This window comes from Sardina pilchardus, chromosome 1 (assembly GCF_963854185.1).
Source record: "Sardina pilchardus chromosome 1, fSarPil1.1, whole genome shotgun sequence".
Classification (NCBI taxonomy): Eukaryota; Metazoa; Chordata; class Actinopteri; order Clupeiformes; family Clupeidae; genus Sardina; species Sardina pilchardus.
This window is the reverse complement of record NC_084994.1, coordinates 147,501-160,000: the sequence shown is the minus strand read 5'-3', so window position 1 is coordinate 160,000 and position 12,500 is coordinate 147,501.

Sequence of the window (12,500 nt, the reverse complement as noted above, 5' to 3'; positions counted from 1 at the left end):
CAACACTACCATGCTGTTCAGCATCAGATATGAGATAGTCAACACTACCATGCTGCTCAGCATCAGATATGAGATAGTCAACACTACCATGCTGCTCAGCATCAGATATAGTCAACACTACCATGCTGCTCAGCATCAGATATAGTCAACACTACCATGCTGCTCAGCATCAGATATAGTCAACACTACCATGCTGTTCAGCATCAGATATAGTCAACACTACCATGCTGTTCAGCATCAGATATGATATAGTCAACACTACCATGCTGCTCAGCATCAGATATGAGATAGTCAACACTACCATGCTGCTCAGCATCAGATATAGTCAACACTACCATGCTGCACAGCATCAGATATGAGATAGTCAACACTACCATGCTGCTCAGCATCAGATATAGTCAACACTACCATGCTGCTCAGCATCAGATATAGTCAACACTACCATGCTGCACAGCATCAGATATAGTCAACACTACCATGCTGTTCAGCATCAGATATAGTCAACACTACCATGCTGCACAGCATCAGATATAGTCAACACTACCATGCTGTTCAGCATCAGATATAGTCAACACTACCATGCTGTTCAGCATCAGATATAGTCAACACTACCATGCTGCACAGCATCAGATATAGTCAACACTACCATGCTGTTCAGCATCAGATATAGTCAACACTACCATGCTGTTCAGCATCAGATATGAGATAGTCAACACTACCATGCTGTTCAGCATCAGATATAGTCAACACTACCATGCTGCTCAGCATCAGATATAGTCAACACTACCATGCTGTTCAGCATCAGATATGAGATAGTCAACACTACCATACTGTTCAGCATCAGATATGAGATAGTCAACACTACCATGCTGTTCAGCATCAGATATGAGATAGTCAACACTACCATGCTGTTCAGCATCAGATATAGTCAACACTACCATGCTGCTCAGCATCAGATATAGTCAACACTACCATGCTGCTCAGCATCAGATATGAGATAGTCAACACTACCATGCTGCTCAGCATCAGATATAGTCAACACTACCATGCTGCTCAGCATCAGATATGAGATAGTCAACACTACCATGCTGTTCAGCATCAGATATGAGATAGTCAACACTACCATGCTGCACAGCATCAGATATAGTCAACACTACCATGCTGCTCAGCATCAGATATAGTCAACACTACCATGCTGTTCAGCATCAGATATGAGATAGTCAACACTACCATGCTGCTCAGCATCAGATATAGTCAACACTACCATGCTGCTCAGCATCAGATATGAGATAGTCAACACTACCATGCTGTTCAGCATCAGATATGAGATAGTCAACACTACCATGCTGTTCAGCATCAGATATGAGATAGTCAACACTACCATGCTGTTCAGCATCAGATATAGTCAACACTACCATGCTGCTCAGCATCAGATATAGTCAACACTACCATGCTGTTCAGCATCAGATATGAGATAGTCAACACTACCATGCTGCTCAGCATCAGATATAGTCAACACTACCATGCTGCTCAGCATCAGATATAGTCAACACTACCATGCTGTTCAGCATCAGATATGAGATAGTCAACACTACCATGCTGCTCAGCATCAGATATGAGATAGTCAACACTACCATGCTGCTCAGCATCAGATATAGTCAACACTACCATGCTGTTCAGCATCAGATATGAGATAGTCAACACTACCATGCTGTTCAGCATCAGATATAGTCAACACTACCATGCTGCTCAGCATCAGATATGAGATAGTCAACACTACCATGCTGTTCAGCATCAGATATGAGATAGTCAACACTACCATGCTGCACAGCATCAGAGATAGTCAACACTACCATGCTGTTCAGCATCAGATATAGTCAACACTACCATGCTGTTCAGCATCAGATATGAGATAGTCAACACTACCATGCTGCTCAGCATCAGATATGAGATAGTCAACACTACCATGCTGTTCAGCATCAGATATAGTCAACACTACCATGCTGTTCAGCATCAGATATAGTCAACACTACCATGCTGTTCAGCATCAGATATGAGATAGTCAACACTACCATGCTGCTCAGCATCAGATATAGTCAACACTACCATGCTGCTCAGCATCAGATATGAGATAGTCAACACTACCATGCTGCTCAGCATCAGATATAGTCAACACTACCATGCTGTTCAGCATCAGATATGAGATAATCAACACTACCATGCTGCTCAGCATCAGATATAGTCAACACTACCATGCTGCTCAGCATCAGATATAGTCAACACTACCATGCTGTTCAGCATCAGATATAGTCAACACTACCATGCTGCACAGCATCAGATATGAGATAATCAACACTACCATGCTGCTCTGCATCAGATATGAGATAGTCAACACTACCATGCTGTTCAGTATCAGATATGAGATAGTCAACACTACCATGCTGCTCAGCATCAGATATAGTCAACACTACCATGCTGCTCAGCATCAGATATAGTCAACACTACCATGCTGCTCAGCATCAGATATAGTCAACACTACCATGCTGCTCAGCATCAGATATAGTCAACACTACCATGCTGCTCAGCATCAGATATGATATAGTCAACACTACCATGCTGTTCAGCATCAGATATAGTCAACACTACCATGCTGCTCAGCATCAGATATGAGATAGTCAACACTACCATGCTGCTCAGCATCAGATATGATATAGTCAACACTACCATGCTGCTCAGCATCAGATATAGTCAACACTACCATGCTGTTCAGCATCAGATATGAGATAGTCAACACTACCATGCTGCTCAGCATCAGATATGAGATAGTCAACACTACCATGCTGCTCAGCATCAGATATAGTCAACACTACCATGCTGCTCAGCATCAGATATAGTCAACACTACCATGCTGTTCAGCATCAGATATAGTCAACACTACCATGCTGCTCAGCATCAGATATAGTCAACACTACCATGCTGTTCAGCATCAGATATGAGATAGTCAACACTACCATGCTGCTCAGCATCAGATATGAGATAGTCAACACTACCATGCTGCTCAGCATCAGATATGATATAGTCAACACTACCATGCTGCTCAGCATCAGATATGAGATAGTCAACACTACCATGCTGCACAGCATCAGATATAGTCAACACTACCATGCTGCTCAGCATCAGATATGAGATAGTCAACACTACCATGCTGTTCAGCATCAGATATGAGATAGTCAACACTACCATGCTGCTCAGCATCAGATATGAGATAGTCAACACTACCATGCTGCTCAGCATCAGATATAGTCAACACTACCATTCTGTTCAGCATCAGATATAGTCAACACTACCATGCTGCTCAGCATCAGATATGAGATAGTCAACACTACCATGCTGTTCAGCATCAGATATAGTCAACACTACCATGCTGTTCAGCATCAGATATGAGATAGTCAACACTACCATGCTGCTCAGCATCAGATATAGTCAACACTACCATGCTGCTCAGCATCAGATATAGTCAACACTACCATGCTGCTCAGCATCAGATATAGTCAACACTACCATGCTGCACAGCATCAGATATAGTCAACACTACCATGCTGCTCAGCATCAGATATGAGATAGTCAACACTACCATGCTGCTCAGCATCAGATATAGTCAACACTACCATGCTGTTCAGCATCAGATATGAGATAGTCAACACTACCATGCTGCTCAGCATCAGATATAGTCAACACTACCATGCTGCACAGCATCAGATATGAGATAGTCAACACTACCATGCTGTTCAGCATCAGATATGAGATAGTCAACACTACCATGCTGCTCAGCATCAGATATGAGATAGTCAACACTACCATGCTGCTCAGCATCAGATATAGTCAACACTACCATGCTGCTCAGCATCAGATATAGTCAACACTACCATGCTGCTCAGCATCAGATATAGTCAACACTACCATGCTGCACAGCATCAGATATGAGATAGTCAACACTACCATGCTGCACAGCATCAGATATGAGATAGTCAACACTACCATGCTGTTCAGCATCAGATATAGTCAACACTACCATGCTGCACAGCATCAGATATGAGATAGTCAACACTACCATGCTGTTCAGCATCAGATATAGTCAACACTACCATGCTGCTCAGCATCAGATATGAGATAGTCAACACTACCATGCTGCTCAGCATCAGATATGAGATAGTCAACACTACCATGCTGCTCAGCATCAGATATAGTCAACACTACCATGCTGCTCAGCATCAGATATAGTCAACACTACCATGCTGTTCAGCATCAGATATGAGATAGTCAACACTACCATGCTGCTCAGCATCAGATATGAGATAGTCAACACTACCATGCTGCTCAGCATCAGATATAGTCAACACTACCATGCTGCTCAGCATCAGATATGAGATAGTCAACACTACCATGCTGCTCAGCATCAGATATAGTCAACACTACCATGCTGCTCAGTATCAGATATAGTCAACACTACCATGCTGCTCAGCATCAGATATAGTCAACACTACCATGCTGCTCAGCATCAGATATGAGATAGTCAACACTACCATGCTGCTCAGCATCAGATATAGTCAACACTACCATGCTGCTCAGCATCAGATATGAGATAGTCAACAGTACCATGCTGTTCAGCATCAGATATAGTCAACACTACCATGCTGCTCAGCATCAGATATGAGATAGTCAACACTACCATGCTGCTCAGCATCAGATATGAGATAGTCAACACTACCATGCTGCTCAGCATCAGATATAGTCAACACTACCATGCTGCTCAGCATCAGATATAGTCAACACTACCATGCTGCACAGCATCAGATATGAGATAGTCAACACTACCATGCTGTTCAGCATCAGATATGAGATAGTCAACACTACCATGCTGCTCAGCATCAGATATGAGATAGTCAACACTACCATGCTGCTCAGCATCAGATATAGTCAACACTACCATGCTGCTCAGCATCAGATATAGTCAACACTACCATGCTGCTCAGCATCAGATATAGTCAACACTACCATGCTGCACAGCATCAGATATGAGATAGTCAACACTACCATGCTGTTCAGCATCAGATATAGTCAACACTACCATGCTGCTCAGCATCAGATATGAGATAGTCAACACTACCATGCTGCTCAGCATCAGATATGAGATAGTCAACACTACCATGCTGCTCAGCATCAGATATAGTCAACACTACCATGCTGCTCAGCATCAGATATGAGATAGTCAACACTACCATGCTGCTCAGCATCAGATATGAGATAGTCAACACTACCATGCTGCTCAGCATCAGATATAGTCAACACTACCATGCTGCTCAGCATCAGATATGAGATAGTCAACACTACCATGCTGCTCAGCATCAGATATAGTCAACACTACCATGCTGCTCAGCATCAGATATAGTCAACACTACCATGCTGTTCAGCATCAGATATAGTCAACACTACAATGCTGTTCAGCATCAGATATGAGATAGTCAACACTACCATGCTGCTCAGCATCAGATATGAGATAGTCAACACTACCATGCTGCTCAGCATCAGATATGAGATAGTCAACACTACCCTGCTGCTCAGCATCAGATATGAGATAGTCAACACTACCATGCTGCTCAGCATCAGATATGAGATAGTCAACACTACCATGCTGCTCAGCATCAGATATAGTCAACACTACCATGCTGTTCAGCATCAGATATGAGATAGTCAACACTACCATGCTGCTCAGCATCAGATATGAGATAGTCAACACTACCATGCTGCTCAGCATCAGATATAGTCAACACTACCATGCTGCTCAGCATCAGATATGAGATAGTCAACACTACCATGCTGCTCAGCATCAGATATAGTCAACACTACCATGCTGCTCAGTATCAGATATAGTCAACACTACCATGCTGCTCAGCATCAGATATAGTCAACACTACCATGCTGCTCAGCATCAGATATGAGATAGTCAACACTACCATGCTGCTCAGCATCAGATATAGTCAACACTACCATGCTGCTCAGCATCAGATATGAGATAGTCAACACTACCATGCTGTTCAGCATCAGATATAGTCAACACTACCATGCTGCTCAGCATCAGATATGAGATAGTCAACACTACCATGCTGCTCAGCATCAGATATGAGATAGTCAACACTACCATGCTGCTCAGCATCAGATATAGTCAACACTACCATGCTGCTCAGCATCAGATATAGTCAACACTACCATGCTGCACAGCATCAGATATGAGATAGTCAACACTACCATGCTGTTCAGCATCAGATATAGTCAACACTACCATGCTGCTCAGCATCAGATATAGTCAACACTACCATGCTGCTCAGCATCAGATATGAGATAGTCAACACTACCATGCTGCTCAGCATCAGATATGAGATAGTCAACACTACCATGCTGCTCAGCATCAGATATGAGATAGTCAACACTACCATGCTGCTCAGCATCAGATATAGTCAACACTACCATGCTGCTCAGCATCAGATATGAGATAGTCAACACTACCATGCTGCTCAGCATCAGATATGAGATAGTCAACACTACCATGCTGCTCAGCATCAGATATAGTCAACACTACCATGCTGCTCAGCATCAGATATGAGATAGTCAACACTACCATGCTGCTCAGCATCAGATATAGTCAACACTACCATGCTGCTCAGCATCAGATATAGTCAACACTACCATGCTGTTCAGCATCAGATATAGTCAACACTACAATGCTGTTCAGCATCAGATATGAGATAGTCAACACTACCATGCTGCTCAGCATCAGATATGAGATAGTCAACACTACCATGCTGCTCAGCATCAGATATGAGATAGTCAACACTACCCTGCTGCTCAGCATCAGATATGAGATAGTCAACACTACCATGCTGCTCAGCATCAGATATAGTCAACACTACCATGCTGCTCAGCATCAGATATAGTCAACACTACCATGCTGTTCAGCATCAGATATAGTCAACACTACCATGCTGCTCAGCATCAGATATGAGATAGTCAACACTACCATGCTGCTCAGCATCAGATATAGTCAACACTACCATGCTGCTCAGCATCAGATATGAGATAGTCAACACTACCATGCTGTTCAGCATCAGATATGAGATAGTCAACACTACCATGCTGTTCAGCATCAGATATAGTCAACACTACCATGCTGCTCAGCATCAGATATGAGATAGTCAACACTACCCTGCTGCTCAGCATCAGATATAGTCAACACTACCATGCTGCTCAGCATCAGATATAGTCAACACTACCATGCTGCTCAGCATCAGATATAGTCAACACTACCATGCTGTTCAGCATCAGATATAGACAACACTACCATGCTGTTCAGCATCAGATATAGTCAACACTACCATGCTGCTCAGCATCAGATATAGTCAACACTACCATGCTGCTCAGCATCAGATATAGTCAACACTACCATGCTGTTCAGCATCAGATATAGTCAACACTACCATGCTGCTCAGCATCAGATATAGTCAACACTACCATGCTGTTCAGCATCAGATATGAGATAGTCAACACTACCATGCTGTTCAGCATCAGATATAGTCAACACTACCATGCTGCTCAGCATCAGATATAGTCAACACTACCATGCTGCTCAGCATCAGATATGAGATAGTCAACACTACCATGCTGCTCAGCATCAGATATAGTCAACACTACCCTGCTGCTCAGCATCAGATATGAGATAGTCAACACTACCATGCTGCTCAGCATCAGATATAGTCAACACTACCATGCTGCTCAGCATCAGATATAGTCAACACTACCATGCTGCTCAGCATCAGATATAGTCAACACTACCGTGCTGCTCAGCATCAGATATAGTCAACACTACCATGCTGCTCAGCATCAGATATGAGATAGTCAACACTACCATGCTGTTCAGCATCAGATATAGTCAACACTACCATGCTGTTCAGCATCAGATATAGTCAACACTACCATGCTGCTCAGCATCAGATATGAGATAGTCAACACTACCATGCTGTTCAGCATCAGATATGATATAGTCAACACTACCATGCTGCTCAGCATCAGATATAGTCAACACTACCATGCTGCTCAGCATCAGATATAGTCAACACTACCATGCTGTTCAGCATCAGATATGAGATAGTCAACACTACCATGCTGTTCAGCATCAGATATAGTCAACACTACCATGCTGCTCAGCATCAGATATGAGATAGTCAACACTACCATGCTGTTCAGCATCAGATATGAGATAGTCAACACTACCCTGCTGCTCAACATCAGATATGAGATAGTCAACACTACCATGCTGTTCAGCATCAGATATGAGATAGTCAACACTACCATGCTGCTCAGCATCAGATATAGTCAACACTACCATGCTGCTCAGCATCAGATATAGTCAACACTACCATGCTGCTCAGCATCAGATATAGTCAACACTACCATGCTGCTCAGCATCAGATATAGTCAACACTACCATGCTGCTCAGCATCAGATATGAGATAGTCAACACTACCATGCTGCTCAGCATCAGATATAGTCAACACTACCATGCTGTTCAGCATCAGATATGAGATAAGCTGTGTTCGAAATGCTCACTCGTTCACTATATAGTGCACTATATAGTGAATCAGCCATTTTGTAGTGGTGTTCGAAATTTAACTGAAATGTCCGTTCACTACTTTCGTTCCCTACAAATTCGTCGCGCGACATGCCTAAATGTAGGGCACAGAAGATGTACACTACCTGAATCAACATAGACCACAATGCATTGCGGACCATCCCGATTCCCGCGAAAAGTCAAATGAGCCGTCTGCCTTCCAGCTGACATACAGATGATATCGCCAGCCCAGCTGATAACATGGACGCCGGTATGCTCTACAAATGTAAGTGATGTTTTGTTGTTGATGGTTAGCCTAATATAAAGTTAAGTTAATTAATTAATGCTTGTGTAACCAGTTGAGTCAGACTGTAGTCATCGAAATATTATGTTAATTAACGTTAGGATTGATTTAGGCTAGCCTACATTACGTTTTGGTAAAGTTAACGCTATGTTATTACCTCAGTTTGACTTGCGTTAAGCTAGGCTATAACGTCAACGTTAGCTGAATATACTTTGTTAACCCCTCATATAAAATTGTAATGTCACAACAACGTTATCATCCTACAAGCTAAAGTTAGTTATAGGCTATTTAAACGTCGTCACCAACTTATTATTTTAATAACTATTTTGACCACGGGCTTTTAAGTTTCATGTCTAACGTTACAAACCTTAACTTAACCATGAAAAGAACGTGGCCACACACAACGCCAATGTAAACCTTTTCATCTACGCTTCTCGGATGTCAGTAGCCTAATTTGATTATTAAGACGACGTTAGATGACGACGGGATCAGTGAATGAACACCATGATGAACACACGTACTGTAACATGCCCTACTGGCATAGCGTCCGGGGCTCGTCAATGCCCCAGTGCTACAGAGATTGATAGTTTTGTAGCACAATCACCGAAACAAATGGTAATTCAGAGCAAAGTGAACAAATATAGAACCGATTAGGCAATAACAACCTAGCCTACATTTAAATGTATTTGAAGTACATAACTTTTCTGATTAATAAGATGTATGTTTGCTCAGGGACTGATGAGGACGTTAGTCGCCTCATCAATTTGAGGAGGAGCAAGGAGAGGCTATTCTCGGGAAGGAGAAATGCTGCCCAGCATGGATGGGAGTAAGTTGTTTAAGCATTTAAACCCAAGCCTGCCTAAAGTATTGTATACTGTCCTTAGTTGGGCAATACTGCCCAGCATGGATGGGAGTAAATTGTTGTAAATAGATACATCAAATACATAATTGAACCCACAAAAAAAGACAAGAATTTTAACCAAGTGATATTCATGTGAGATTATGGTAAAAATGTTTTTGAAGGGTTATCCTGAAGGAGATGGGGCTGGATGCCGTGGTCTCCCCTGCCAGGGCAGGAAAAAAGTGGGAGAACCTCAAAAAAACCTACAAAGTAAGCAGTTTGTTTCAATATTTTGTGACAAATTCATGACAAATGCGTACGCCCTAAAACAGGCGTACGCTTATTTCCATGCAGCTATTCTCGCTGGATCAGAAAGTTGAAGAGTTTAATAAATGGAATATCTCGAACATAACACTTTTCCGGCACATGTGTAGCCTATTTGCTGTAATGTATACTAATGTATACTATTATGTTGACATATTTGATGGCTTAGAATAGCCATATAGGAGATGATCACTTTCTCTTTGGCAACCGCAACATTCATAAATGATATTTTTTCAATTATTGTCAATGGGCAAATGGCAGTGTTGTATGGTTTTGTAATGAATGTATTTGTAGTATGATAAAAAAAAAAAAAAGTTACAGAATCAATTCCCTAACTGTGACCACATTGAATGTTACAGGAGCTCAAAAAGCCCCCCACGGGAGTGAGCACCGAGTCAGGGGAAACCACTGCAGGCACCTGGAAGTGGTACAGTGATGGACGAAGTGATGGGGGACAAACCCTCCATCAGCCCCCCAGTCCTCATCACTTCGTCAGGAGGAGACCACTTTCAGGTGTCTGCAGTGGCTTCCCCTGAGCCCAGACGCGCAGAGGCAGAGGCAGAGGCAGAGGAAGAGGAAGAAGCAACGCCGAGGAAGAGGGCAGGGAAGAGGAAGGTGGACCCTGTCCTAGACTTCCTGGAGAGGGATGCGGAGAGAGCAGAGGAGCGGGCCAGAAGGGATGAAGAGCGGGAGGGCAGGCTCCTCAGCATCCTGGAGAGATTGGTGGAGAAGTTGTGATTTTGTGATTTTTTCAATTTTTCAATTATATTTTACTATTATTTATTTTGTGTTTAATTAATTAATAAATTATCTTCAATTACATTTTCAGTATTATCACTGTAGACTTGCTTTGCTTAAAGTAGAAACTCTGAAAACACTGTTTCATACACTAAAATAACGTTGGGGGTAAAAATATATTTTTAATTCAGGCATAATCATGCCCCTCTGGAGCAACAGCCTGGATGGGACCCATCACCGCAGCCGCCAGTTGCCTCCTCACTTCCTCCCCACTGGGATCCAACTGCTGTTGGGGAGGCTGGTCTTGATTGTCGTCCCTCACCATCACCACCTCCTCCAAGGGCAAGTCCTCCAGGTCCATTGCAATGTTGTGCAAAATTGCACAACATGCAATGACCACTGGCGCAAAGGTGGGCTTGACCTCCAGGGCTTTTAAGAAGATGGTCCTCCAGCGGGTTTTCAAGATGCCGAAGGCCCGTTCAATTATTGAACGGGCCTTGGCGTGATGCTGATTGAACCGCCTGTCAATTTCTCTCACCACTGGTTCACGGTAGGGTGTTATCAAGGATGGCGTGCAGGGATACCCACCGTCCCCAAGGATAAGGTAACCCTGTGGGGGGTACAGTTTGTCCGCAAAAATGGGGCTGTTCCTGTACACCCGGGCGTCATGGACTGACCCTGGGTAGCCAACACATATGTCCAGGAACAGCCCCTTGCTGTTGCACACCGCCTGCAGCTGCACTGAAAAAAACAGTTTCCTGTTTAAATAGCAGGCCTGATTCTGTGATGGTGGCTTGATCCTGACTTGGCAGCCATCAATGGCTCCCACAACCTTGGAAAAGGCTGGGGAACGTGCCAGCTGAGCAAAACCATCGCCGATGGTGTCCAGGTCCATGGCATGGGGGAGGGAGATTATTCGCTCCTTGAGCCTAAGGATGTTCCCTGAGACGCGGTGGATTATGTCGTGAATTGTTGTGCGTGGCATAGCAAAGACCCTTGACACCACTCTATAGGAGGTGGCACTGGCGAGCCAGAACAGGAAGACCAAGACCTCCAGTTCAAGGCCCCAGCCAGAACACCGTTGCTCATTGTGGCGCAAGAGCGCAATCAGCCTCATGGTGGTGGGTCTGCTCAGACGAAAATCTGTTTTCAGGTCGGAGGTCCCGTCGAAAAACAATTGGAGCAGGGGGACCTGTTCGTTCCTTACACAGTATCTTGCCGGCTCCGGCTGTAATAGGCACCAAATAAAGTGTCACTTCTAAACTACTTCAGTGTGTTTTATTTTTGTAATACTTAAGTTCATATATCGTAGTTAACTGCTTAAATAACACAATTAAACTTAAATAATAAGTAAGATAGAAATGTTTTGTGTACAACACTGGAAATATAAAGGTTGTCGACACCTCATTGCATGCCAATTAAAAATATATTTTCTGCAAGCCAATTGCATTTGAAAGGTTACTGGCTCCCCTTGTCTACAGGGAGATCATGAAAAATAGGTGAGAACTCTGATCACAATGTAAAAGATTGTTTTACTTCTGAAAGGCAAAGACTGATGTGGGACAACTTTACGAACACATTTGCCTAACTGTTGTTCCTATGGCTCCACCTTGTGGTTGTTTTAAAAAGGT